We start from the raw sequence: 23,827 nt of genomic DNA, 5'->3' as shown, positions 1-23,827 counted from the left end.
AAAGTAATCACAAAGACAAGCACTGCGGAAATAATGTAATTCAATCCTAACCAGACCCCCTTCTACTGCTGCCCAGAGGCCTAAGCCTGGGCCTTCTCTTCCCTGGGTCTAAAGGCCTGAAAGAGACTTGTAAAGGCAAGAATTTTCCAGGCCTAGCCCCAGGGGGCCACGCCTACACCATGGGGGTGGGAATGCCTTGCCTGGTAAACCCGGAAGTCCCTGACACACAGGCTGCTGGGCTTGCAGCCCAAGGCCTCCTGGTCCCCAGCAGCTCAAGCAGGTTGTCCCCCAGGCGCGTCCATCTGGGTCAGTTAGGACCTTGTCACTGTGGGTTCTTGGCCAGTTTCTTGGGTCTGGTTAGAAGAAAGCCAGTCCTGCTGTGACGTGGTAAAAGCCCCATCAAACTGCAGACCTCAACCACACCTCAGCTTTCTGTTGAAGCTGCTGTCTATAACCCAAACGTGAATAAGTAATTAAGGACTGTGATCCCCACCCTACCCAGACAATGTGTAGACAATGCTAATCTTAGCTTCTGTGAACCACTTAAGTAACAATCAGAATGTCAAATAGTCCCCTGGCCCTCCGAATGTCCGGAAACCCCTCACCCCCATCCCCACCCCTCACCCCCATCCCCGCCCCTCACCCTCATCTCCGCCCAAAAGGTGATTTGCAGAATCGACTAGCCCCTGGAATGTCTGAAGCCACTCACCCCCATCCCCGTTCCTCATCCCCACTCCCAAGGTGGTTTTATGGGTATAAAAAGGTCTTGTCACCCCACTTTCTCTGCTACAGGTTGGAGAGACATGAGTCCTCCGTGCTCACAGGCCATAAACCCTGCAATTTGGCGTACTTTTGTCTTGGTGTTGACTTTCTATTCTCGGTCCGGTATAACACTGTGGTCACCTAATGCTGAGAATGCTGGCACAGAGGACCCAACCACAGCGTCCCTGTCCCCCAGAACCCTGACTTGTCCAAACACTCGCCCTCTGCCCCCGCGGGAGCCGTGCGCTGCTCACTCACCCCATGCCCTGCACAGAGGCTGCCCTGGACACCATTCAGCGCCTGCCCTCAGGGAGCTGAAGATTCTGGGACTCTGGCCCACAAGAGTGATGACAGGGCAGATGGGCGGTGGCAATACCAAGGAGGGAACACCCCGTGAGGCCACTGGGCCAGGTTCAGAGAGGAGACTGGGTCCAAGTAGGAGCTGGAGAGATGGAAGAGGCGAGGTGAGCATGGCAGGGTCTGGCTGGCCAGGTGAGGTGCCAGCAAGGTTGGCGTGCCAGGCTGCCCAGGGCTAGAGTTGGCATGGGTTGGGGAGGCCAGCCAAAGATGGCATCTGGGGTGGTGGTCTCCCCAGGCCTGGGTGGGCATAGAGGAGGTGTAGGTGGAGAAGGCTGTGAGCTTGGCTTTGGGAGACAGGAGGGGGCCATGGGGCCCTGAAGAGAAGACATCACGCTGGCCAGGCCAGAGGTCTCTGCAGAGTGCTGGCCGCAGCCTCCTCAGCCAGCAGCAGCCCTGATCCCATTGCTTCGAAGAGCAGCAAGTGGCCACCAGCGCCCTCAGGTGGTTAATTTGAGAATGACTGAAAAACACTGAAAGGCGCTGCAGCTCTTAACTTCCCCTATGGGGCTGGTGACCTCACCAGGCAGCCTCTGGTGACTCCATCAGAATCTGGCCTCCAACCCTTACCTGATCCAGGACTTCAGGCAGGGCACTCGACACCTCAGTTTTGTTGTATGTAAAATGGGACTTAGACCGGGTGCAGCAATTTGGGAGGCCGAAATAGGATCACTTGAGCTCAGGAGTTTGAGTCCAGCCTGGGCAGTACAGCAAGTCCCCATCTCTACAAGTACACAAGGAAAGTTAGCCAGGCATAGTGTTGCATGCCTGCAGTCTCAGCTACTTGTGAGGCTGAGGCAGGAGGATCTCCTGAGCCCAGGAGTTGGAGCCTGCAGGGAGCTGTGATCTCACCACTTCACTCCAGCCTGAGCAACAGGGTAAGACGCTGTTTCAAAAAAGAACAACAATAAGACCAGGAGCAGTGGTTCACGCCTGTAATCCCAGCACTTTGGGAAGCCGAGGCAGACAGATCACCTGAGGTCAGGAGTTTGAGACCAGCCTGGCCAACATGGAGAAACCCCATCTCTATGAAAAATACAAAAAAATGGCCGGGCGCGGTGGCTCACATCTGTAATCCCAGCACTTTGGGAGGCCGAGATGGGTGGATCACGAGGTCAAGGGATCGAGACCATCCTGGTCAACATGGTGAAACCCCATCTCTACTAAAAATGCAAAAAATTAGCTGGGCATGGTGGCGCGTGCCTGTAATCCCAGCTACTCAGGAGGCTGAGGCGGGAGAATTGCCTGAATCCAGGAGGCGGAGGTTGCAGTGAGCTGAGATCGTGCCATTGCACTCCAGCCTGGGTAACAAGAGTGAAACTCCGTCTCAAAAAATAAAAAATAAAAATAAATAGAAAATAAAAATAAAAACACAAAAAAATTAGGCAGGCGTGGTGGCGGGCACCTGTAATCCCAGCTACTCGAGAGGCTGAGGCAAGAGAATTGCTTGAACCTGGTAGTCGGAGGTTGCAGTGGGCTGAGATCGTGCCATTGCACTCCAGCCTGGGCAACAGAGTGAGACTCCATCTCAAAAAAAAAATATATATATATAGTAACAATAATAAAATAAAATGGGGTTCAATCCTAGAAAGACCTCAGATGATTGTAGGTGACTCCCCATTCCTACACCATGTGTTTTTCACTGGTGTGGTCAATTGGTGACAGAATGACACAGTCACCCAGTGACTTATATGATATCAGAAGCTGGGTGCCGTGGCTCACGCTTGTAATCTCAACTTTAGGAGGCCTAGGCAGGAGGATCACTTGATCGCAGGAGTTTGAAGCCAGCCTGGCCAATATAGACCCATGTCTATAAAACATAAAAAAAATGGGGACAGGCGTAGTGGCTCGTGCCTGTAATCCCAGCACTTTGGGAGGCCGAGGCGGGTGGATAACGAGGTCAAGAGACCATCCTGGTCAACATGGTGAAACCCTGTCTCTACTAAAAATACAAAAATTAGCTGGGCATGGTGGCGTGCGCCTGTAATCCCAGCTACTCAGGAGGCTGAGGCAGGAGAATTGCCTGAACCCAGGAGGCGGAGGTTGCGGTGAGCCGAGATTGCACCATTGCACTGCAGCCTGGGTAACAAGAGCAAAACTCCGTCTCAAAAAAACCATAAAAATTTAGCCAGGTGTGTTAGCACACACACCTGTGGTGCCAGCTACTGAGGCAGGAGGATCCCTTGAGCCCAGAAGCCAGAGGCTTCTGCCACCTCCACCTCCCAGGTTCAAGTGATTCTCCTACCTCAGCCTCCTGAGTAGCTGGGACTACAGGCGCATGCCACCACGCCCAGCTAATTTTTGTATTTTTAGTAGAGACGGAGTTTCACCATGTTCACCAGGATGGTCTCAATCTCCTGACCTTGCGATCTGCCCACCTTGGCCTCCCAAAGTACTGGGATTACAGTTCTGGTGTTCAGCCTTTTTTTTTTTTTTTGAGACAGAGTTTCACTCTTGTTGACCAGGCTGGAATGCAGTGGCATGATCTTGGCTCACTGCAAGCTCCGCGCCCTGGGTTCAAGTGATTCTCCTGCCTCAGCCTCCCAAGTAGCTGGGATTACAGGCGTGTGCCACCACATCTGGCTAATTTTGTATTTTTAGTAGAGACGGGGTTCCTTCATGTTGGTCAGGCTAGTCTTGAACTCCCAACCTCAAGTGTTCCACCCACCTCAGCCTCCCAAAGTGCTAGGATTACAGGCATGAGCCAGCACACCTGGCCTCAACCGTTTCAGTTCCGTGTGAGCCTAGATGCACTAGAACCTGGCCTCCTGTCATGCCCACCTTAGATCCACCCCTTTGCAACCATGCCTCCACCCTGACACCCTGTGTGCTCACCCGTCCTCCATCAAGCCTGGTTGAGGACTTCTTCCCACCCCACTGAGATCGCAGCAGGGCACTCCTGGAGCAGCAAGCCACATACTCGGTGAGCCTGGATGAGTCGTGCCTCCCCCACCCACTAGTCCTGTAGCCCTCAATAAATCTTGGCCAGAGAGACAGTAGGTATAAAGACTTTGCCAGCCGGGCACAGTGGCTCACGCCCATAATCCCAGCACTTCGGGAAGCCAAGGTGGGTGGATTACCTGAGGTCAGGAGTTCAAGACTAGGCTGGCCAACATGGTAAAACCTCGTCTCTACTAAAAATACAAAAATTAGCCAGGCACAGTGGTGTTCCCTATAATCCCAGCTACTGGAGAGGCTGAGGGAGGAGAATCACTTGAACCCAGGAGGTGGAGGTTGCAGCCAGCTGAGATTGTGCCACTGCACTCCTGCCTGAGTGACAGAGCCAGACTCCACCTAAAAAAAAAAAAAAGGGGGCCGGGCGTGGTGGCTCAAGACTGTAATCCTAGCACTTTGGGACGCTAAGGTGGGTGGATCACAAGGTCAAGAGATCGAGACCATCCTGGTCAACATGGTGAAACCCCATCTCTACCAAAAATACAAAAAATTAGCTGGTCGTGGTGGCGTGTGCCTGTAGTCCCAGCTACTCAGGAGGCTGAGGCAGGAGAATTGCTTGAACCCAGGAGGCGGAGGTTGCGGTGAGCCGAGATCACGCCATTGCACTCCAGCCTGGGTAACAACAGCGAAACTCCGTCTCAAAAAAAAAAAGAAAAGAAAAGACCTTGCCAAGCGCCAAGCATCTAGAATTTTCCCTCCACTTTCCCTCTGAGAGCAGGGCTGGTTAATGTTGCTTCTCTGTGTTCGCACCACAGACTTGTATGGCCAGGGCCTCCAGGATGCTCTTGAGTGTCCCCAGCTATCTCTGACTCTGCCTGCCCATGTTCCTGCCACTGGAAACACTCAAAGATGTCATAAGGTTTCCTTTTGAAGGAGTAATATATTCAGATGGTAAAGAAATAGCAACAGTCTGGGTCCTGTGGCTCATGCCTGTAGTCCTGGCACTTTCAGAGGCCAAAATGGAGGGATCTTGAGCTTACTAGTTCAACACCAGCCTGGGCAATCTAGCAAGACCCCATCTGTATTAAAAAAAAAAAAAAAGCAGGCTGGGCGCGGTGGCTCACACCTATAATCCCAGCACTTTGGGAGGCCGAGGCGGGTGGATCACGAGGTCAAGAGATCTAGACCATCCTGGTCAACAAGGTGAAACCCCGTCTCTACTAAAAATACAAAAATTAGCTGGACATGGTGGTGCGCGCCTGTAGTCCCAGCTACTAGGGAGACTGAGGCAGGAGAATTGCTTGAACCCAGAAGGCGGAGGTTGTGGTGAGCCCAGATCATGCCGTTGCACTCCAGTCTGGGTAACAACAGCAAAACTCCATCTCAAAAAAAAACCCCAAAAAACAAAAAACAAAGAGACCAGGGGTGGTGTCTCACACCTGTAATCCCAGCACTTTGGGAAGCTGAGGGGGGCAGATCGCCTAAGGTCAGGAGTTTAAGACCAGCCTGGCCAACATGGTGAAACCCCTTCTCTACTAAAAACAGAAAAATTAGCCGGGCGTGGTGGCGTACGTCTGTAGTCCCAGCTACTAGGGAAACTGAGGCATAAGAATTACTTGAACCTGGGAGGTGGTAGCTGCAGTGAGTGGAGATCTTGCCACTGCACTCCAGCCTGGGCGACAGAGCAAGACTCAAAAAAAAAAAAAAAAAAAAAAAAAAAGAAAGAAAGAAAGAAAAAGGAAAAAGGAGTTCTGTTATTATCTATACGTGAAGAAAATTGGTTCTGTCCAACTAATGCAGAATAGACAATGGTTTTTTTTTTTTTTTTTTTTTTTTTTTTTTTGAGACAGAGTTTTGCTCTTGTTACCCAGGCTGGAGTGCAATGGCGCGATCTCGGCTCACCGCAACCTCCGCCTCCTGGGTTCAGGCAATTCTCCTGCCTCAGCCTCCTGAGTAGCTGGGATTACAGGCACGCGCCACCACACCCAGCTAATTTTTTGTATTTTTAGTAGAGACGGGGTTTCACCATGTTGACGAGGATGGTCTCGATCTCTTGACCTCGTGATCCACCCATCTCGGCCTCACAAAGTGCTGGGATTACAGGCGTGTGCCACCGCGCCCGGCTTTTTTTTTTTTTTTTTTAAAGACGGGGTTTCACCATATTGGTCAGGCTGGTCTTGAACTCCCGACCTCAGGTGATCCGCCTCGGCCTCCCAGAGTGCTGGGATTACAGGCGTGAGCCACCGCGCCCGGCCAACCTCAATGGATCTTTGAGAGTCCGGAAATAGACCTAAGTATAAACGTCGAGGAGAAAGGGGGGCTGGGGGGGGGGCTGGTGTCAGGCTCCGGCCCCCAGGGGGCGCCTTGGAGCTAGGGAAAGGCTCCCGGCGCCGTGGCGCGGGTCCAGCGGGCTCGGTCCGAAATCTCCACTCCTACCGGCTTTGACTGGGGGTTCTGCCGCTGCTCGGCGCTAGCCGAGCCCCAAATCATGCCTCCTCTACCCATTCCTCTGACCCAGCCCGTGCCCACCTTAGGTCCCCACGCCCTGGGAGGGGTGCGCGCCTCTCAGGGCTCATCCCCCTTAACCTCCCAGCTCTGGAGGTGTTCGGGTTCTTTCGCGTCTGTGCCCCCGAGCCCCGCGCCGCGCGGGGGAGCCCTGCGCCGCGCGGGGGAGCCCTGCGGACGCCTCGGCGGGGAAGAGAGGCCGCGGCCCCGGGGTGGGTGCTGCCCACCGGGGCTGCGGAGTTTCGCGGAGAGCGGCGGAGACAGCTGGAGCCGGCGCCGGGGCGGGGTGGATGGCGGGGTGGGGGTGCTGCAGGGGAGGCCCGGGAGTTGGGGGAGGTTGGGGGTGGAGACGGGTGATTCCTGCGAGAGGGCACGGAGAGCCGGGCGCGGGGTGGGAGCCTTGCCTCGTACACCAGCCCTCTGGATCCCCGGCTGCCTCGAGGCGGTCGAAGCCTCACGGGACGCTGGGCGGCGCCCTCCCCTTTCCTGCCCTCGTGGGTTACTCCCCGCAGAGCTCCCAGCTGGCCCTCCAGGACTCCAGCGCCCAGGGGTGGGGGTGAGAGGAGGGGATATGAAGCTCCTGAACGGAGGCCGAGAGGGCAGCGGCGCAGGGGATGCCCAGCTCCTTGAAGGCCCATCCCAGGGCGTCCAGGGCAAAAACAGTCCCTGCTCATGGGCTCGGCGTGGTCACGCTGGTAATGCCGAGGTACAGGGCCTGTCACAAAGCTGGTCCTGCCGAGGACAGGGTCTGTCACAAAGAAGGCATCACGCTCTGGAAGTTTCTTTCATTCCTTTTCACGTCCTCCTTCAAGACAGACTCCGAGTCCTTTTATTAAAAATCAAGAAAGAGGCTGGGCACACCGTGGCTCATGCCTGTAATCCCAGTACTTTGAGAGGCTGAGGCAAGCGGATCACTTGAGGTCAAGAGTTTGAGACCAACCTGGCCAACATGGTGAAATCCCATCTCTACTAAAAACACAAAATTAGCCAAACGCGGTGGCACCTGCCTGTAATCCCAGTACTTTGAGAGGCTGAGGCAAGCGGATCACTTGAGGTCAAGACTTTGAGACCAACCTGGCCAACATGGTGAAATCCCGTCTCTACTAAAAACACAAAATTAGCCAAACGCGGTGACACCTGCCTGTAATCCCAGCTATTCAGGAGGCTGAGGCACCAGAATAGCTTGAACCCAAGAGGCAAAAGTTGCAGTGAGCCAAGATTGCACCACTGCACTCCAGCCTGAGTAACAGTGAAACTCCACCTCAAAATCAATCAATCAATCAATCAATCAAGACAGGAGCTCCTCCCCTCCTATAATTACAAATTTTATTTTTATTTTTTGTAGAGATGAGGGGTTTTCCATGTTGATCAGGCTGGTCTCGAACTCCCGACTTCAGGTGATCCGCCTGCCTCGGCCTCTCAAAGTGCTGGGATTACAGGCGTGAGCCACTGGGTCCAGCCAAATACAAACTTTTTTTTTTTTTTGAGACGGAGTTTCGCTTTTGTTACCCAGGCTGCAGTGCAATGGCATGATCTAGGCTCACTGCAACCTCCGCCTCCTGGGTTCAGCCAATTCTCCTGCCTCAGCCTCCTGAGTAGCTGGGACTATAGGCGCGCACCACCATGCCCAGCCAATTTTTTGTATTTTTAGTAGAGATGGGGTTTCACCAATTACAAACTTTTAATAGTTTCCCCTGGGGTATCATTCCTATTTCCTGAGAAAGTCCTGCGTAAAAAGTACTCAAAAGCCAAAGGAAGTGCTGATTTCAGGCCCAGTGCTAGGTGCCTGTAATCCAACCAGGAGCCGGGGCTGCTCTGAGACTGTCCGGTGAGGAAGGGGTGCTGGGGATCTAAGGGTTTAAATCCCCATCAGTCATGGGGCCAGGCCCAGGTACTAAGACCAGTGGGGGTGGGAGAAGGGTTTCCGGAGCACAAACTCTGGGTTGAGGCAACGTTTTCCAGGGGACTTCCTGCAGAATCTGAGTAGGTGGGGATCCAGGAGGTGAGGCCCAGATTGATTCAATGAGGCCCAAGCTGCTGCAGGACCTCAGCTATCTCAGGCCACCTGTCCTCCTGGCCTTTCCTGTCACTGAGGCCATCTGTGTCTTCTGTGAAACACTGCCCCATTAGTTCAGAGTTCAAAGAGGAGGCTGTTACTGAGGCCGGAGGGGCCTGGGCCTGGCTCTAACACTGATACCGACCTTGAGCTGGTGAGTTAAATGACTTAAATCCCTGAGCCTCAGTCTACTTGTCTATAAAATGGGAATAATTCTACCTACTCCATTCCTGGCCACCTTTTTTAATGCCCCCAAGCCTCAATTTTTCTCATCTGTAAAATGGGCTTAACCATGGCCTTTCCTATCTTACAATTTTGTAATTAAAATCATCCATCCAGTTATCAAATAATAGTAAAGAAATGGGGCCGGGCACGGTGGCTCAAGCCTGTAATCCTAGCACTTTGGGAGTCCAAGGCAGGTGGATCACTAGGTCAGGAGATCGAGACCATCCTGGTCAATATGGTGAAACCCCATCTCTACTAAAAAATACAAAAAATTAGCTGGGCATGGTGGCTCATACCTGTAATCCCAGCTACTCAGGAGCCTGAGGCAGGAGAATTGCCTGAACCCAGGAGGCGGAGGTTGCGGTGAGCCGAGATCATGCCTTTGCACTCCAACCTGGGTAACAAGAGCAAAACTTCGTCTCAAAAAAAAAAAAAAATAGTAAAGAAATGAGGGCTTGGCGTGGTGGCTCATGCCTGTAATCCCAGCACTTTGGAAGGCCAAGGCAGGTGGATCACCTGAGGTCAGGAGTTTGAGACCAGCCTGACCAACATGGAGAATCTCCATCTCTACCAAAAATACAAAATTAACTGGGTGTGGTGGCACATGCCTGTAATCCCAGCTACTAGGGAGACTGAGGCAGGAGAATCACTTGAACCCAGGGTGTGGAGGTTGCGGTGAACCAAGATTGCGCCATTGCACTCCAGCCTGGGCAACAAGAGCAAAATTCCATCTCAAAAAAAGAAAGAAAGAAAGACACTGCAAAAGTGGCCTTAGAGTGGGGGTCCAGCACAGCTGCTCTGGTGAGACTGGAGGCTGAGGGCGTCCACACAACATGCTGCTTACAGAAGCAGGTGAGCGCTGCAGGTTTTGCATTGTAACATGCAAATGATGGCATGTATTTTTATCCTCATCCGAGATCTGGGGCTTTTCTGGGTCTCCTGGTTATTCATGGGGCAATGGCTTTGGGAGGAAGCTTGAAACCCCTTGGTGTGGTTGACAAAGCATGACTTTATCCTGAGAGACCACGGTTCAAATCTTGGCTGTGTGACTACTTTTCTGAGCCTGGTTGTCTCATGGGGCAGCCTGAATTGGCCTGACCATTTCCTGCCACCTCCGTGCCACCCGGGGGAAGATCACAGCACCCAGCCCTGACCATCCCTCACTTGGCATCCTAGACCACCTCTTCCAAGGAGCAATCTATGGCTGATGGTTGGGGGACTGGAAGAAAAAAAGGAACTTTGTCTGGAAAGTACCTTCCCAGTGGCTTTCAGTCATCTCAGCTGCCCAGATGCCCTGCTTTTTGCTGGGGTCGCTTGCTCTGCTCTTGCTCTCTTCGAGGTAATAGACTGTTGTCCGTTTGCAGGCAGGAACTTGAGAACTAGAGGAAGAACAAGCCTCTGACCGCATTTGTTCAGAGGTCAGTGTGGATAAGCACCATGCCAAGTTCTGTCCTAGGCACAAAGACTGCCAAGATTTTTTTTTGAGAAAGAGTCTCACTCTGTCACCAGGCGCCAGGCTCAAGTTCAGTGGCACGATCTCGGCTCATTGCCTCCTGGGTTCAAGCAATTCTCCTGCCTCAGCCTCCCGAGTAGCTGGGACTACCGGTGCATGCCACCACGCCCAGCTAATTTTTGTATTTTTAGTAGAGACAGGGTATCACCATGTTGGCCAGGATGGTCTCGATTTCTTGACCTTGTGATTCGCCCGCCTCAGCCTCCCAAAGTGCTGGGATTACAGGCGTGAGCCACCACGCCCAGCTGTTTTTTTAAATCTTTTACTGCGAGGCTAAGTTTATTATAACAGAAACTGGGCTGGACTCGGTGGCTCATGCCTATAATTCCAGCACTTTGGGAGGCCGAGGCGGGTGGATCACAAGGTCAAGAGATCAAGACCATCCCGGTCAACATGGTGAAACCCTGTCTCTACTAAAAATACAAAAATTAGCTGGGCATGGTGGTGCACGCCTGTAGTCCCAGCTACTCGGGAGGCTGAGGCAGGAGAATTGCTTGAACCCAGGAGGTGGAGGTTGTGGTGAGCTGAGATTGTGCCATTGCACTCCAGTCTGGGTAACAAGAGCGAAACTCTGTCTCAAAATAAATAAATAAAAATTAAAAAAAAAAAAATATATATATATATAACAGAAACTGGCCAGGTGAGGTGGCTCACTCCTGTAATCCCAGAACTTTGGGAGGCCAAGGCAGGCAGATCACGAGATCAGGAGTTCAAGACCAGCCTGACCAACATGGTGAAACCTCGTCTCTTAAAAAAAAAAGAAAGAAAAAGAAACTAACCTCATTGTTTACGTTTGATCTCAGCCAAAAGGCCAAGAAGCACTACCTCATTGTTTAAAAAATGAAATTAGGGCCAGGTCAGTGGCTCAAGCCTGTAATCCCAGTGCTTTGGGAGACTGAGGCAAGTGTATCACTTGAGGTCAGGAGTTTGAGACCAGCCTGGCCAACATGGTGAATCCCCACCTCTACCAAAAATATAAAAATTAGCCAGGTGTGGTGGTGGGTGCCTGCAATCCCAGCTACTCAGGAGGCTGAGACAGGAGAATTGCTCGAACCCGGGAGGCGGAGGTTGGAGTGAGCCGAGATTGTGCCATTGCACTCCAGCCTGGGTGACAAGAGTGAAACTGTCCGCCGGGCGTGGTGGCTCACGCCTGTAATCCCAGCACTTTGGGAGGCTGAGGCAGGCAGATCACCTGAGGTCAGGAGTTCAAGACCAGCCTGACCAATATGGTGAAACCCCATCCTTAAAAAAAAAGAGTGAAACTCTGTCTCCAAAAAAAGGGGGAAAAAAACCCTGAGATTAGGTTGCGGGGGATGGCTCATGCCTGTAATTCTAGCATTTGGGGAGGCAGAGGCAGGAGGATCGCTTGAACCCAGAAGCCTGGGCAACAGGGTCAAACCCTGTCTCTACCAAAAATACAAAAAAATTAGCCAGGCATGGTGGAATGCACCTGTAGTCCCAGCTACTCTGGAGGCTGAGGCAGGAGAATCACTTGAACCGGGGAGGTAGAGGTTGCAGTGAGCCAAGATAGTGCCACTGTACTCCAGCCTGGATGACAGAGTAAGACTGTCTCAAAAACAAAACAGGCCTCTTCGCATGCTCTCGGGCCAGCGTCGTTTGCATTTGTGTCCTCTGACCTAACCCATCTCTTCCGTTTTCTCAGCCTCACGTGGGGCTGCCACCAAAATGCAGATTTTCATGAAAACCCTTACGGGGAAGACCATCACCCTCGAGGTTGAACCGTTGGATACGATAGAAAATGTAAAGGCCAAGATCCAGGATAAGGAAGGAATTCCTCCTGATCAGCAAAGACTGATCTTTGCTGGCAAGCAACTGGAGGATGGACGTACTTTGTCCGACTACAACATTCAGAAGGAGTCTACTCTTCATCTTGTGTTGAGACTTCGTGGTGGTGCTAAGAAAAGGAAGAAGAAGTCTTACACCTCTCCCAAGAAGAATAAGCACAAGGGAAAGAAGGTTAAGCTGGCTGTCCTGAAATATTATAAGGTGGATGAGAATGGCAAAATTAGTCGCCGTCATCGAGAATGCCCTTCTGATGAATGTGGTGCTGGAGTGTTTATGGCAAGCCACTGTGACAGACATTATTGTGGCAAATGTTGTCTGACTTACTGCTTTAACAAACCAGAAGACAAATAACTGAGTTAATAAAAGACATGAACTAAAAAAAAAAAACCAGGACAAAAATTTAAAACACTGTCTATGGGGCCAGACCTGGTGGCTCATGCCTGTAATGCCAGCATGTTGGGATGCCAACGCAGGTGTATCACCTGAGGTCACCGGCCTGGCCAACATGCTGAAACCCTGTCTCTATTAAAAATACAAAAAAATTAGCTGAGTGTGGTGGCAAGTAAGCAGTGAGCCGAGATCACGACATGACACCCCAGCCTGGGTGGCAAGAGTTAAACTCCATCTCAGAAAAACAAAAAGGGATTTCCCCACTGTTCTTTAAGATTTCACTAACAGTTTCATGGAGGTCCTTCCGACTCTCTGGTCCCCAAAACAATGCCATCTGTATTTTTTGTTTCTGTGCCATCCTACACTGTCTTCTGATCATTGATCACTGCATAACAAACCACCTCAAAATTCAGTAGTTAAAAACAACACTCCTTCATTGGCTTACAATATCGCAATTTTTTTTTTTTTTGACACAGAGTTTTGCTCTTGTTACCCAGGCTGGAGTGCAATGGCGCGATCTCGGCTCACCGCAACCTCCGCCTCCTGGGTTCAGGCAATTCTCCTGCCTCAGCCTCCTGAGTAGCTGGGATTACAGGCACGCGCCACCATGCCCAGCTAATTTTTTGTGTTTTTAGTAGAGATGGGGTTTCACCGTGTTGACCAGGACGGTCTCGATCTCTTGACCTCGTGATCCACCTGCCTCAGCCTCCCAAAGTGCTGGGATTACAGGCTTGAGCCACTGCGCCCGGCCCAATATCGCAATTTTTAAAAAATAGAGATGGTGTCTTGCTGTGTGGCCCAGGCTAATCTCGAACTCAGGCTAGATTTATCCTCCCATCTCAGCCTCTCAAAGTTCTGGGATTACAGGCATGAGCCACCACACCTGGTCACAATATTACAATTTTGTGGGCTCAGCACAAAAATTTCGTTGGGATCCCCTGACTACGTTTCCAAGATAGCTCATTTTCGTGGCTGGGAGCTCAGCTGAGACTGCTGTGTGGCTGTGAGTCACTGTTACCCTCCGTGTGGACCTATCCACACAGCTGCTTGTGAAATTGCCTGACAGGTTTGTCTTACTTGCTGCACAGATAAACCAATTCACCCAGACAGCATTATTGCAGGAAAAAAAGTGTAATTGGCCAGGCACGGTGGCTCATGCCTGTAATCCCAGCACTTTGGGAGGCCGAAACAGGCGGATCATGAGGTCAGGAGTTTGAGACCAGCCTGCCCAACATGGTGAAACCCCGTCTCTAATAAAAATACAAAAAAATTAGCCAAGCATGGTGGTGCATGCCTGTAATCCCAGCTACATGGGAGGCTGAGGCAGGAGAATTGCTTGAACCTGGGAGGTGGAGGTTGCAGTGAACTGGGATCATGCAGGTGCACTCCAGCCTGAGAGACAGAGTGAGACTCCGTCTCAAAAAAAAAAAAAAAGAAAAGAAAAAGAAAGTTTTAACGCCATTGGGCACAGTGGCTCAGACCTATAATCCCAGCACTTTGGGAGGCTAAGGCAGGCAGATCACCTGAGGTCAGGAGTTCGAGACCAGCCTGGCCAACATGGCAAAACCCTTTCTCTACTAAAAATTAAAAAAACAATTAGCCAAGTACCTGTAATACCAGCTCCTGGGGAGGCTGAGGCAGAATAGCTTGAATCTGGGAGGCAGAGGCTGCAGTGAGCCAAGATTGCACCACTAAACTCCAGTCTGGGCAACAAAGCAAGGCTCCACCTGAAAAAAAATAACAATAATGATGGTGGCTGGGCAAGGCGGCTCACGCCTGTAATCCCAGCACTTTGGGAGGCTGAGGTGGGCAGATCACCTGAGGTCAGGAGTTTGAGACCAGCCTGACCAACATGGAGAAAACCCTGTCTCTACTAAAAATACAAAAAATTAACCAGGCATGGTGGCACCTGCCTGTAATCCTAGCTACTCAGGAGGCTGAAGCAGGGGAATAGCTTGAACCCAGGAGGCAGAGGTTGCGGAGAGCCAAGATCCTGCCATTGCACTCCAGCCTGGGTGACAGAGCAAGACCCTACCCTGTCCCCACCAAAAAATTTTTTTCTTTTAATTAAAAAAATATATATTTTTTTGAGACGGAGTTTCACTCTTGTTACCCAGGCTGGAGTGCAATGGCATGATCTCGGCTCACCGCAGCCTCTGCTTCCTGGGTTCAGGCAATTCTCCTGCCTCAGCCTCCTGAGTAGCTGGGATTACAGGCATGTGCCACCATGCCCAGCTAATATTTGTATTTTTAGTAGAGACGGGGTTTCAGCATGTTGACCAGGATGGTCTCGATCTCTTGACCTTGTGATCCACCCGCCTCGGCCTCCCAAAGTGCTGGGATTACAGGTGTGAGCCACCGCACCCGGCCTCTTTTTTTTTTTTTTTTTTTTTGCCAATCAGTTTGAGCTTATGAGGTTGCTCAGGTTAGCCTTGAACTGATGACCTCGCCTTCACGAGCTCCATGACCTCCGGCGGCAGCCACTTTGGACCCCCTGGCCTCTTTTAATTAAAAAATTTGAGGCTAGGCACAGTGGCTCACGGCTGTAATCCTAGCACTTTGGGAGGCCGAGGTGGGTGGATCACCAGAGGTCAGGAGTTCAAGGCCAGCCTGAACAACATGGAGAAACCCTATCCCTACTAAATATACAAAATTAGCTGGGCATGGTGGTGCATGCCTGTAATCCCAGCTACTCAGGAGACTGAGGCAGGAGAATCACTTGAACCTGGGAGGCAGAGGTTGTGGTGAGCCAAGATCCTGCCATTGCACTCCAGCCTGAGCCAACAAGAGCAAAACTCCATCTCAAACAAATAACAAAAATTAAACTGGACACAAACAGGGGAACAACGGATAACAGAGCCAACTTGAGGGTGGAGGGGGGAAGCAGGTGAGGATCAAAAAGCTGCCTATCAGTGGCTGCTTGCCACCTGGGTGATGAAAAGATCTTCATACTAAACCCCAGCCACCGGCAATTCACCCACATAGCAAACCTGCGCATGTGCCCTCTGAACCTAAAATAAAAGTTGAAAAAGAAAAAACAAACTGTAAACTAAATTCCTCCCCCGGTTAGCTTGGCCTACCCGGGAATGAACAAGGACAGCCAGCCCGTTAGGCTGGAAGCAGGATGGACTCGGCCACGCTAGATTTATCCGGCTGTCATAGGCTTTGCAAAGGTGATTTCAATCGGGCTTCCTCACAACATTGCATTTGGCTTCCAAGAAAGGAAGTGGAAATTTTCTGCTCTCTTAAAGGTCAGGCCCCGAATAGCACATCCCCATTTCTGCTGCTGTACCACTGTACCCAGGAGCCGGAGGTTGCAGTGAGCTGAGAACAAGACACTGCACTCTAGCCTGTGTGACAGAGCTAAACTCAAAAAAAAAAAAAAAAAAGGCCTGGCATGATGGCTCATGCCTATAATCCCTGCACTTTGGGAGACTGAGGCAGGTGGATCACGAGGTCAGGCATTCAAGACCAGCCTGGCCAACAAGGCGAAATCCCGTCTCTACTAAAAACACAAAAATTAGCCAGGCATGATGGTGGGCACCTGTGATCCCAGCTACTTGGGAGGCTGAGGGAGGTGAATTGCTGGAATCTGGGAGGCAGAGGTTGTAGTGAGCTGAGATCCTGCCATTGCACTACAGCCTGGGCGACAAGAGCAAGACTCTGTCTCAAAAAAATAAAATAAGGTCTCACTCTGTTGCCCAGGCTGGAGGGCAATGATGGAATCATAGATCACTGCAAACCCAAACTCCTGGGCTCAGGCAATCCTCCTGCCTCAGCCTCCTACCAGCCTGGCCAACATGGTGAAACCCCGTTTCTACCAAAAACATGAAAATTGGCTGGGCGTGGTGGTGGGCGCCTGTAATCTCAGCTACTCAGGAGGCTGAGTCAGGAGAATCGCTTGAAACTGGAAAGTGGAGGTTGCAGTGAGCCGAGATTGTGCCACTGCACTCCAGCCTGGGCAACAAGAGCGAAACTCCGTCTAAAAAACAAAGAATCAGAAGTCAACATGGCAGATTAGCATCTGAGACAGAGTGGCTTTGGCCTCCACATACATCTTGATGGGAGTGGTATGTGTGTGCAGACAGGGGAAGAACCGTTTGAAACCAACATTGGAGGCCGGGCGCAGTGGCTCACACCTATAATCCCAGCACTTTGGGAGGCCGAGGTGGGTGGATCATGAGGTCAAGAGATCAAGACCATCCTGGTCAATGAGGTGAAACCCCGTCTCTACTAAAAATACAAAAATTAGCTGGGCATGGTGGTGCGCGCCTGTAGTCCCAGCTACTCGGGAGGCTGAGGCAGGAGAATTGCTTGAACCCAGAAGGCGGAGGTTGCAGTGAGCGGAGATCGTGCCATTGCACTCCAGTCTGGGTAACAACAGCGAAACTCTGTCTCAAAAAAAAAAAAAGAAACCATCATTGGAGATTAGCTACCACACCCCTGATTATGCAAATGAGGAAGCTGAGATTCACAGATGAGACTGGTGGCTCAGGGGACAGAGGAGTAATAGCGATGATGGTGTTCATCGAGCCGTTCCATTGTGCCTGTGCTATGCTGGGTGCTCCCACATACCATCTCTTTTTTTTGAGATGGAGTCTTGCTCTGTTGCCCAGGCTGGAGTGCAACGGCATGATCTCAGCTCACTGCAACCTCCGCCTCCCAGGTTCAAGTGATCCTCCTGCTTCAGCCTCCCAAGTAGCTGGGATTACAGGCATGCACCACCACACCTGGCTAATTTTTTGTAATTTTAGTAGAGATGGGGTTTCGCCATGTTGGCCAGCCTGGTCTCAAACTCCTGTCCTCAGATGATCAGCCTGCCTTGACCTCCCAAAGTGCTAGAATTACAAGCTTGAGCCACCGCTACCGACCACCCACATGCAATCATATGAGGCAGAAGCCTCATATGATTGTTAACCCCATTTTACAGATGAGGGAACTGAGGAACAGTAGGCTACAACTTGCCTATCTACAGCACACAGCTCTTGAAAGAGGACCCAGAGTCAAACCTGACCTTTGACTCTGAGCCAGCAGCAAAGTCCAAAAACCATTACATTTTTGTCTTGGGATGTGGTTTCGGCATTAATAACAAAGTGGAATTGTGCCCAAGATGCTAGCAAATTCCAAATAAAACAGTGTGACATTTTTCATGCTTCAGCATAGTGCATTCCGGGAAGTCATGCCATAAAATGAGTTGCATTTTCCCGGAGGAAATCTCTCTAGCAGACTTGCCTAGTTCCTCCCCAGCACCACTCCTCTGTCATATGCCACAGTGGAGGTGTTTTTTGTTTTTTGTTTTTCAGAGACAAGGTCTTACTCTGTAGCCCAGGCTGGAGTACAGTGGCACGATCTTGGCTCACTGCAACCTCTGCCTCCCAGGTTCAAGCAATTCTCCTGCCTCAGCCTCCCATATAGCTGGGATTATAGGCACCTGCCACTGCACCTGCTACGTTTTATATTTTTCCTAGAGACAGGGTTTCACCATGTTAGCCAGACTGATCTTGAACTCTTGACCTCCGGTGATCCACTCACCTTGGCCTCCCAAAGTGCCAGGATTACAGGTGTGGAGCCACTGCACCTGGCCCACAACGGAGTTTTTTTTTTTTTTTTTTTTGAGACAGAGTCTTGCTTTGTTGCTTAGGCTGGAGTGCAGTGGTGCGATCTTGGCTTCTGGGTTCAAGCAATTCTCCTGCCTCAGCCTCCCAAGTAGCTGGGGCTACATGCATGTGCCACCACACCTGGCTATTTTTTTTTGGATTTTTTTTTGAGATGGAGTCTTACTCTGTCGCCAGGCTAGAGTGCAGTGGCGCAATCTCAGCTCACTGCCACATCCGCCTGGGTTCAAGCGATTCTTCCGCCTCAGCCTCCCGAGTAGCTGGGACCACAGGCACGTGCCACCACGCCCGGCTAATTTTTGTATTTTTAGTAGAGACGGGATTTCACCATGGCCAGGATGATCTCGATCTCTTGACCTCATGATCCACCCGCCTCGGCCTCCCAAAGTGCTGGGATTACAGGTGTGAGCCACTGCACCCGGCCTTTTTTTTGTATTTTTAGTAGAGACAGGGTTTACCGTGTTAGCCAGGATGGTCTCAATCTCCTGACCTTGTGATCTGCCCATCTCGGGTTCCCAAAGTGCTGGGGTTACAGGTGTGAGCCACTGCGCCCCACCTACATCTGTATTTTAAAGTAGACACAGATCTTGCTGTGTTGCCCAGGCTGCCTCAAACTCCTGGACTCAAATAATCCTACTGCATCAGCCTCCCAAGTAGCTGGAGTTCCAGGTGCTCACCACCATGATTGGCTAATTTTTTCTGTATTTTTTGTAGATGGGTTTTCGCCATGTTACCCAACCTGGTCTTGAACTCTTGGGCTCAATTGATCCGCCTTTCTTGGCCTCCCAAAGTGTTGGGATTACAGGTGTGAACCATCACACCCAGCCTGGTCTTTTCTCTCCTTCATTTTTTTCATGTGAACTCTTTTCCCTCTGCCTCAGTTCTGACCTTCTGTAATGGAACTAGGAGATGGACTGCATTTATGGAAAATAAGAATGTAAGAAGCTCTTTGCAAATTTTCCTTTCCATCTCTGCGAAGTTGGGAGCATCGAAGACCATTTTGCAATGCCAAAATCCAGTTTGTGAAATTCTGTTTTTTCCCCTTCCTGTCAAAATATAACAGAGTCATTTGGGGATTTTTATTGACTTTAATTTTTTTTAAGCCTTGTTTTCCCAGCGTGGCTGGGATGTTGTTTCCTGTTGAAGAAATACTTGGGTGGTTTGGCTCTGAGGTCTGTTAGGTGGGTGGGGGACTTCCCGGGGACAGGAAACAGGATGCGGGGTGCAGAGGTTGGAGGTTACAGAAGCAGAACTGAAGTAGGGAGGGGTTTCTGGGGCAGGAGTGGGTGGGGCTCCAGCCCAAACCCCGGAGAGGCTCGAGGCTGGGGCAGAAATGGAGGAGGGGGCCAGGCAAGGTGGCTCACGCCTGTAATCACAACACTTTGGGAGGCTGAGGCAGGCAGATTGCTTGAGCCCAGGAGTTCAAGACCAGTTTACACAACATGGTGAAACCCTGTCTCTACAAACAAATACAAAAATTAGCTGGACATGATGACATGTGCCTGGTCCCAGCCACTCAGGAGGCTGAAGTGGGAGGATGGCTTGAGCGTGGGAGGTTGAAGTTGCAATGAGCCATGATTGTGCAACCGCACTCCAGCCTGGTGACAGAGAAAGACCTCAAAGTCTTGCTCAAGTCTCTCAAAAAAAGAGAGAGAGAGAGAGAGAGAGAAAGAAAAGAAGAGAAATGGCCAGGTGTGGTGGCTCACGCCTGTAATCCTAGCACTCTGGGAGGCCGAGGTGGGCAGATCAAGACCATCCTGGCCAACAAGGTGAAACCTCATCTCTACTAAAAATATAAAAATTAGCCAGGCATGGTGGTGCATGTCTGTAGTCCCAGGCACTTGGGAGGCTGAGCCAGGAGGAATCGCTGGAACCTGGGAGGCAGAGGCTGCAGTGAGCTGAGATCACACCACTACACTCCAACCTGGGCAACAGAGCAAGACTCCATTTCAAAAAAAAAAAAAGAGGCCAGGTGCAGTGACTCATACATATAGTCCTAGCACTTTGGGAGGCCAACGTGGGTGGATCACTTGTGGTCAGGAGTTTGAAACCAGTCTGGCCACCATGGTGAAACCCTGTCTCTACTAAAAATATAAAAAATCAGGAGGGCATGGTGGTAGATGCCTGTATTCCCAGCTACTTGGGAGGCTGAGACAGGAGAATCACTTGAACCTGGGAGGCAGAGGTTGTAGTGAGTGGAGATCGCGCCACTGCACCCCAGCCTGACTCCGGCTGAGTCAGAGCAGACTCCTGCTCAAAAACAAAAAAGAGAAGTGGAGGAGACTCACTCATTGTCACGAAAACATCATGGGAGAAACCAGTCCATAACCCAATTACTTCCACTTGGCCCCGCCCTTGACATGAGGGGATTACTACAATGCAAGGTGAGCTCTGGGTGGGGACACAGAGCCAAATCTTATCAGTCACTAACCACTATGACAAAATCAGTGTCTGAACTTGAAACGCACCCAACAAATATGTGTCAACACTAATTGTGCTTAAAAAACAAATCCCAAACCTAAAGTTCCTCAAATTTCAGGAGAAGGTAAGCATTTCCTGTGTCTTCTTTGCCTTTAGCGATTCAATATATATATATATTTTTTGAGACGGAGTTTCGCTGTTGTTACCCAGACTGGAGTGCAATGGCAGGATCTTGGCTCCGTGCAACCTCCGTCTCCTGGGTTCAAGCGATTCTCCTGCCTCAGCCTCCTGAGTAGCTGGGACTACAGGCACATACCACCATGCCCAGCTAATTTTTGTATTTTTAGTAGAGATGGGGTTTCACCTCGTTGACCAGGATGGTCTTGATCTCTTGACCTCAAGATCTACCCGCCTCGGCCTCCCAAAGTGCTGGGATTATAGGCGTGAGCCACTGTGCCCGGCAGCAAGTCAATATTTTAATAGCAGTGGGAAACTTCCTCATGACAAAATCTTAGTCAAGAGAAACCAACTCCAGTGAATAGTTGTCTACAGGCACAGGTTGCCATGCCTGGCTAAATTTTTTTATTTTTATTTTTATTTACTTTTTTTTTTGAGACAGAGTTTTGCTCTTGTTACCCAGGCTGGAGTGCAATGGCGCGAATTTGGCTCACCGCAATCTCCACCTCCTGGGTTCAGGCAATTCTTCTGCCTCAGCCTCCCGAGTAGCTGGGATTACAGGCACGCACCACCATGCCCAGCTAATTTTTGTACTTTTAGTAGAGACGGGGTTTCACCATGTTGACCAGGATGGTCTCGATCTCTTGACCTTGTGATCCACCCACCTTGGCCTCCCAAAGTGCTGGGATTACAGGCGTGAGCCACTGCGCCCGGCCAATTTTTTTTTATTTTTAGTATAAACAGATCTCCCTATGTTGCCCAGGCTGGTCTCAAACTCCTGGGCTCAAGCAATCCACCCACTTTCTGGTGTGGTAGCTGCTTCTTGGAGGTGGCCATCTCTGCGGCCTTCAGGGTTCTCTTTCTGGCTTTGCCAATGCCTCTTTAACCGACTCTCTATACATTAAATACTTTATGGCTAAATAACTCATCAGGTTTCTGTTTTCCTAACTGGACCCTGGCTGATCCATGGAGATGATGCATGCCCTGCGAAAGGTGCATCTACAGTCTGACCTTGTCCTTAAGATGCTCGCAGCCTGCAGGGAGACAGAGGACAGAAGAGGACCATGGGGCCAGGGTGCATGTGCTTCTGGGCTCAAGCTGAGCCACTGCCGCTGTTCTGGATGGCAGGAGCCGGAAATGCCCTAGATGCAGCTGTGTGACTCTGAAAATACACCTGCCCTCTCTGGGCACCATTTCTTCTTTGGCAAAATGACAGTCACGATACCCACGTTAGAGGGCTGGGTGAGGTAGCACGTGGTAGGCACTTTCCCCTGGCTGGACATCATGTGGGCCTCCACTGCCTCTGGACTTTGTGATGTGGCCTCCTGGCAAGGGTGATCTCTCGTGGCTCTGCAGGCTGCACCTGGAGCTTTCCTCCCAATCCGCGACACAGACACCCTCCAAGGTAGCTGGGTGCAAACCCTCAATCCTACCCATGCCTCACAAACGGCTTATGGCCACATTCCAGCTCTTACCCCGAGACTGCTCAAGAGCTTCATCCAATGAGGAATTTTAGGGCCAGAAACCGGATAAAGGCTCCCTGGTTCCCAGCCCCAGCTTTGCAGGTGAAGAAACTGAGACTCCAACATATAACTTGCTCAGCTCTCACGGGGAGTCTGTGGCCAGTTCTAGCAGCTGCTAGAAAACATCCTGTTGGTGACACTGCAGGGCAGCCCTCTGAGGGGTCTCTCAAGTGTGGTTTGCATGTCCCCAATTCACTCTGTTTAGTTTTTCTTTTCTTTTTTGAGATGAAGTCTTGCTCTGTCACCCGGTCTGGAGTGCGATGGCATGATCTCAGCTCACTGCAACCTCTCGGGTTCAAGTGATCTCTTGCCTCAGCCTCCCGAGGAGCTGGGATTACAGGTGACTGCCACCATGTCCAGCTAATTTTTGTATCTTTTTTTTTTTGAGACGGAGTTTCGTGCTTGTTACCCAGGCTGGAGTGCAATGGCGCGATCTCGGCTCACCGCAACCTCCGCCTCCTGAGTTCAGGCAATTCTCCTGCCTCAGCCTCCTGAGTAGCTGGGATTACAGGCACGCACCACCATGCCCAGCTAATTTTTTGTATTTTTAGTAGAGACGGGGTTTCACCATGTTGACCAGGATGGTTTCGATCTCTTGACCTCGTGATCCACCCGCCTTGGCCTCCCAAAGTGCTGGGATTACAGGCTTGAGCCACCCCGTCTGGTCAACCCCTGGTCTGGAGGCTTAGCTCAACTTATCGTTAGCCCCTGCTGTTGGGGGCACTTTTTTTTTTTTTGAGATAAAGTCTCACACCGTCGCCCAGGCTGGAGTGCAATGGCGTGAACTCAGCTTACTGCAACCTCCACCTCTTGGGTTCAAGTGATTCTTTTGCCTCAGCCTCCTGAGTAGCTGGGACTACAGGCACCCGCCACCATACCCAGCCAATTTTTGCATTTATAGGAGAGACGGGGTTTTGTCATGTTGGCCAGGGTGGTCTCGAACTCCTGGCCTCAAATGATCCACCCACTTGGCCTCCCAAAGTGCTGGGATTACAGGTGTGAGCCCCTGCACGTGGAGGCACTGAGGTCTTTAGGGCAACATCAGAGGGGACTGAGTGCCCCTGGAGAAGGCTTGGGGTTTGTGCAGGTGGCTCAGCCTCTGGGGATGTTTCTCATTTATTCACCCCTCAGTTAGCAGGTGTGTGCTGTCCAACCCTGGACTGGGCTGGGGCCAAAAGGGAACCCCACTCTGGGCTCCAGGAGGAGGATGTGGTCTCATGGCAGAGATAAGTGGGGTCTCCTGTTCCACAGAAAAGGACACCAAGTCTCCCTCACCCCACAGAGCAGATGGACCCCAGCCCCTGCTCCTAGGCCCAGCTGTGCCCACACGGTGCAGCTGGCCAGCATCTATCCCAGATCTCCTTGAACTGTGGCCTGGCCTCTGCTCTGAGGGTGTGGGCGGGGCTGGCAGAGACCTGGCGGAGCCCCCACTGTCCCCTGCCCATGCCCCATCCCCCAGGGTTCCCGCAAGGCCTCCGGATCCCTGCCAGCCCCTTTCTATAAACAGGTGTGTGGCCGCTTGCTGCCTTTATCCCAGGCGAGAGTGCCTGGAGATGCTGACATGGGGTCTGAGGGCCCAGCT

At 51.3% G+C, this 23,827-nt stretch overlaps 1 pseudogene; it reads left to right on the top strand.

The window, feature by feature from the left end:
- Window positions 1-11,617: 11,617 nt before the first annotated feature.
- On the top strand, window positions 11,618-12,632 carry LOC108588089 (ubiquitin-ribosomal protein eS31 fusion protein pseudogene; annotated as a pseudogene).
- The last annotated feature ends 11,195 nt before the right edge of the window (window positions 12,633-23,827 follow it).

The sequence above is a fragment of the Callithrix jacchus genome, chromosome 1 (genome assembly GCF_049354715.1).
Source record: "Callithrix jacchus isolate 240 chromosome 1, calJac240_pri, whole genome shotgun sequence".
NCBI classification, from domain to species: Eukaryota; Metazoa; Chordata; class Mammalia; order Primates; family Cebidae; genus Callithrix; species Callithrix jacchus.
The sequence above is the reverse complement of the archived record's forward strand: the minus strand, read 5'-3'. Positions and strand labels throughout refer to the sequence as shown.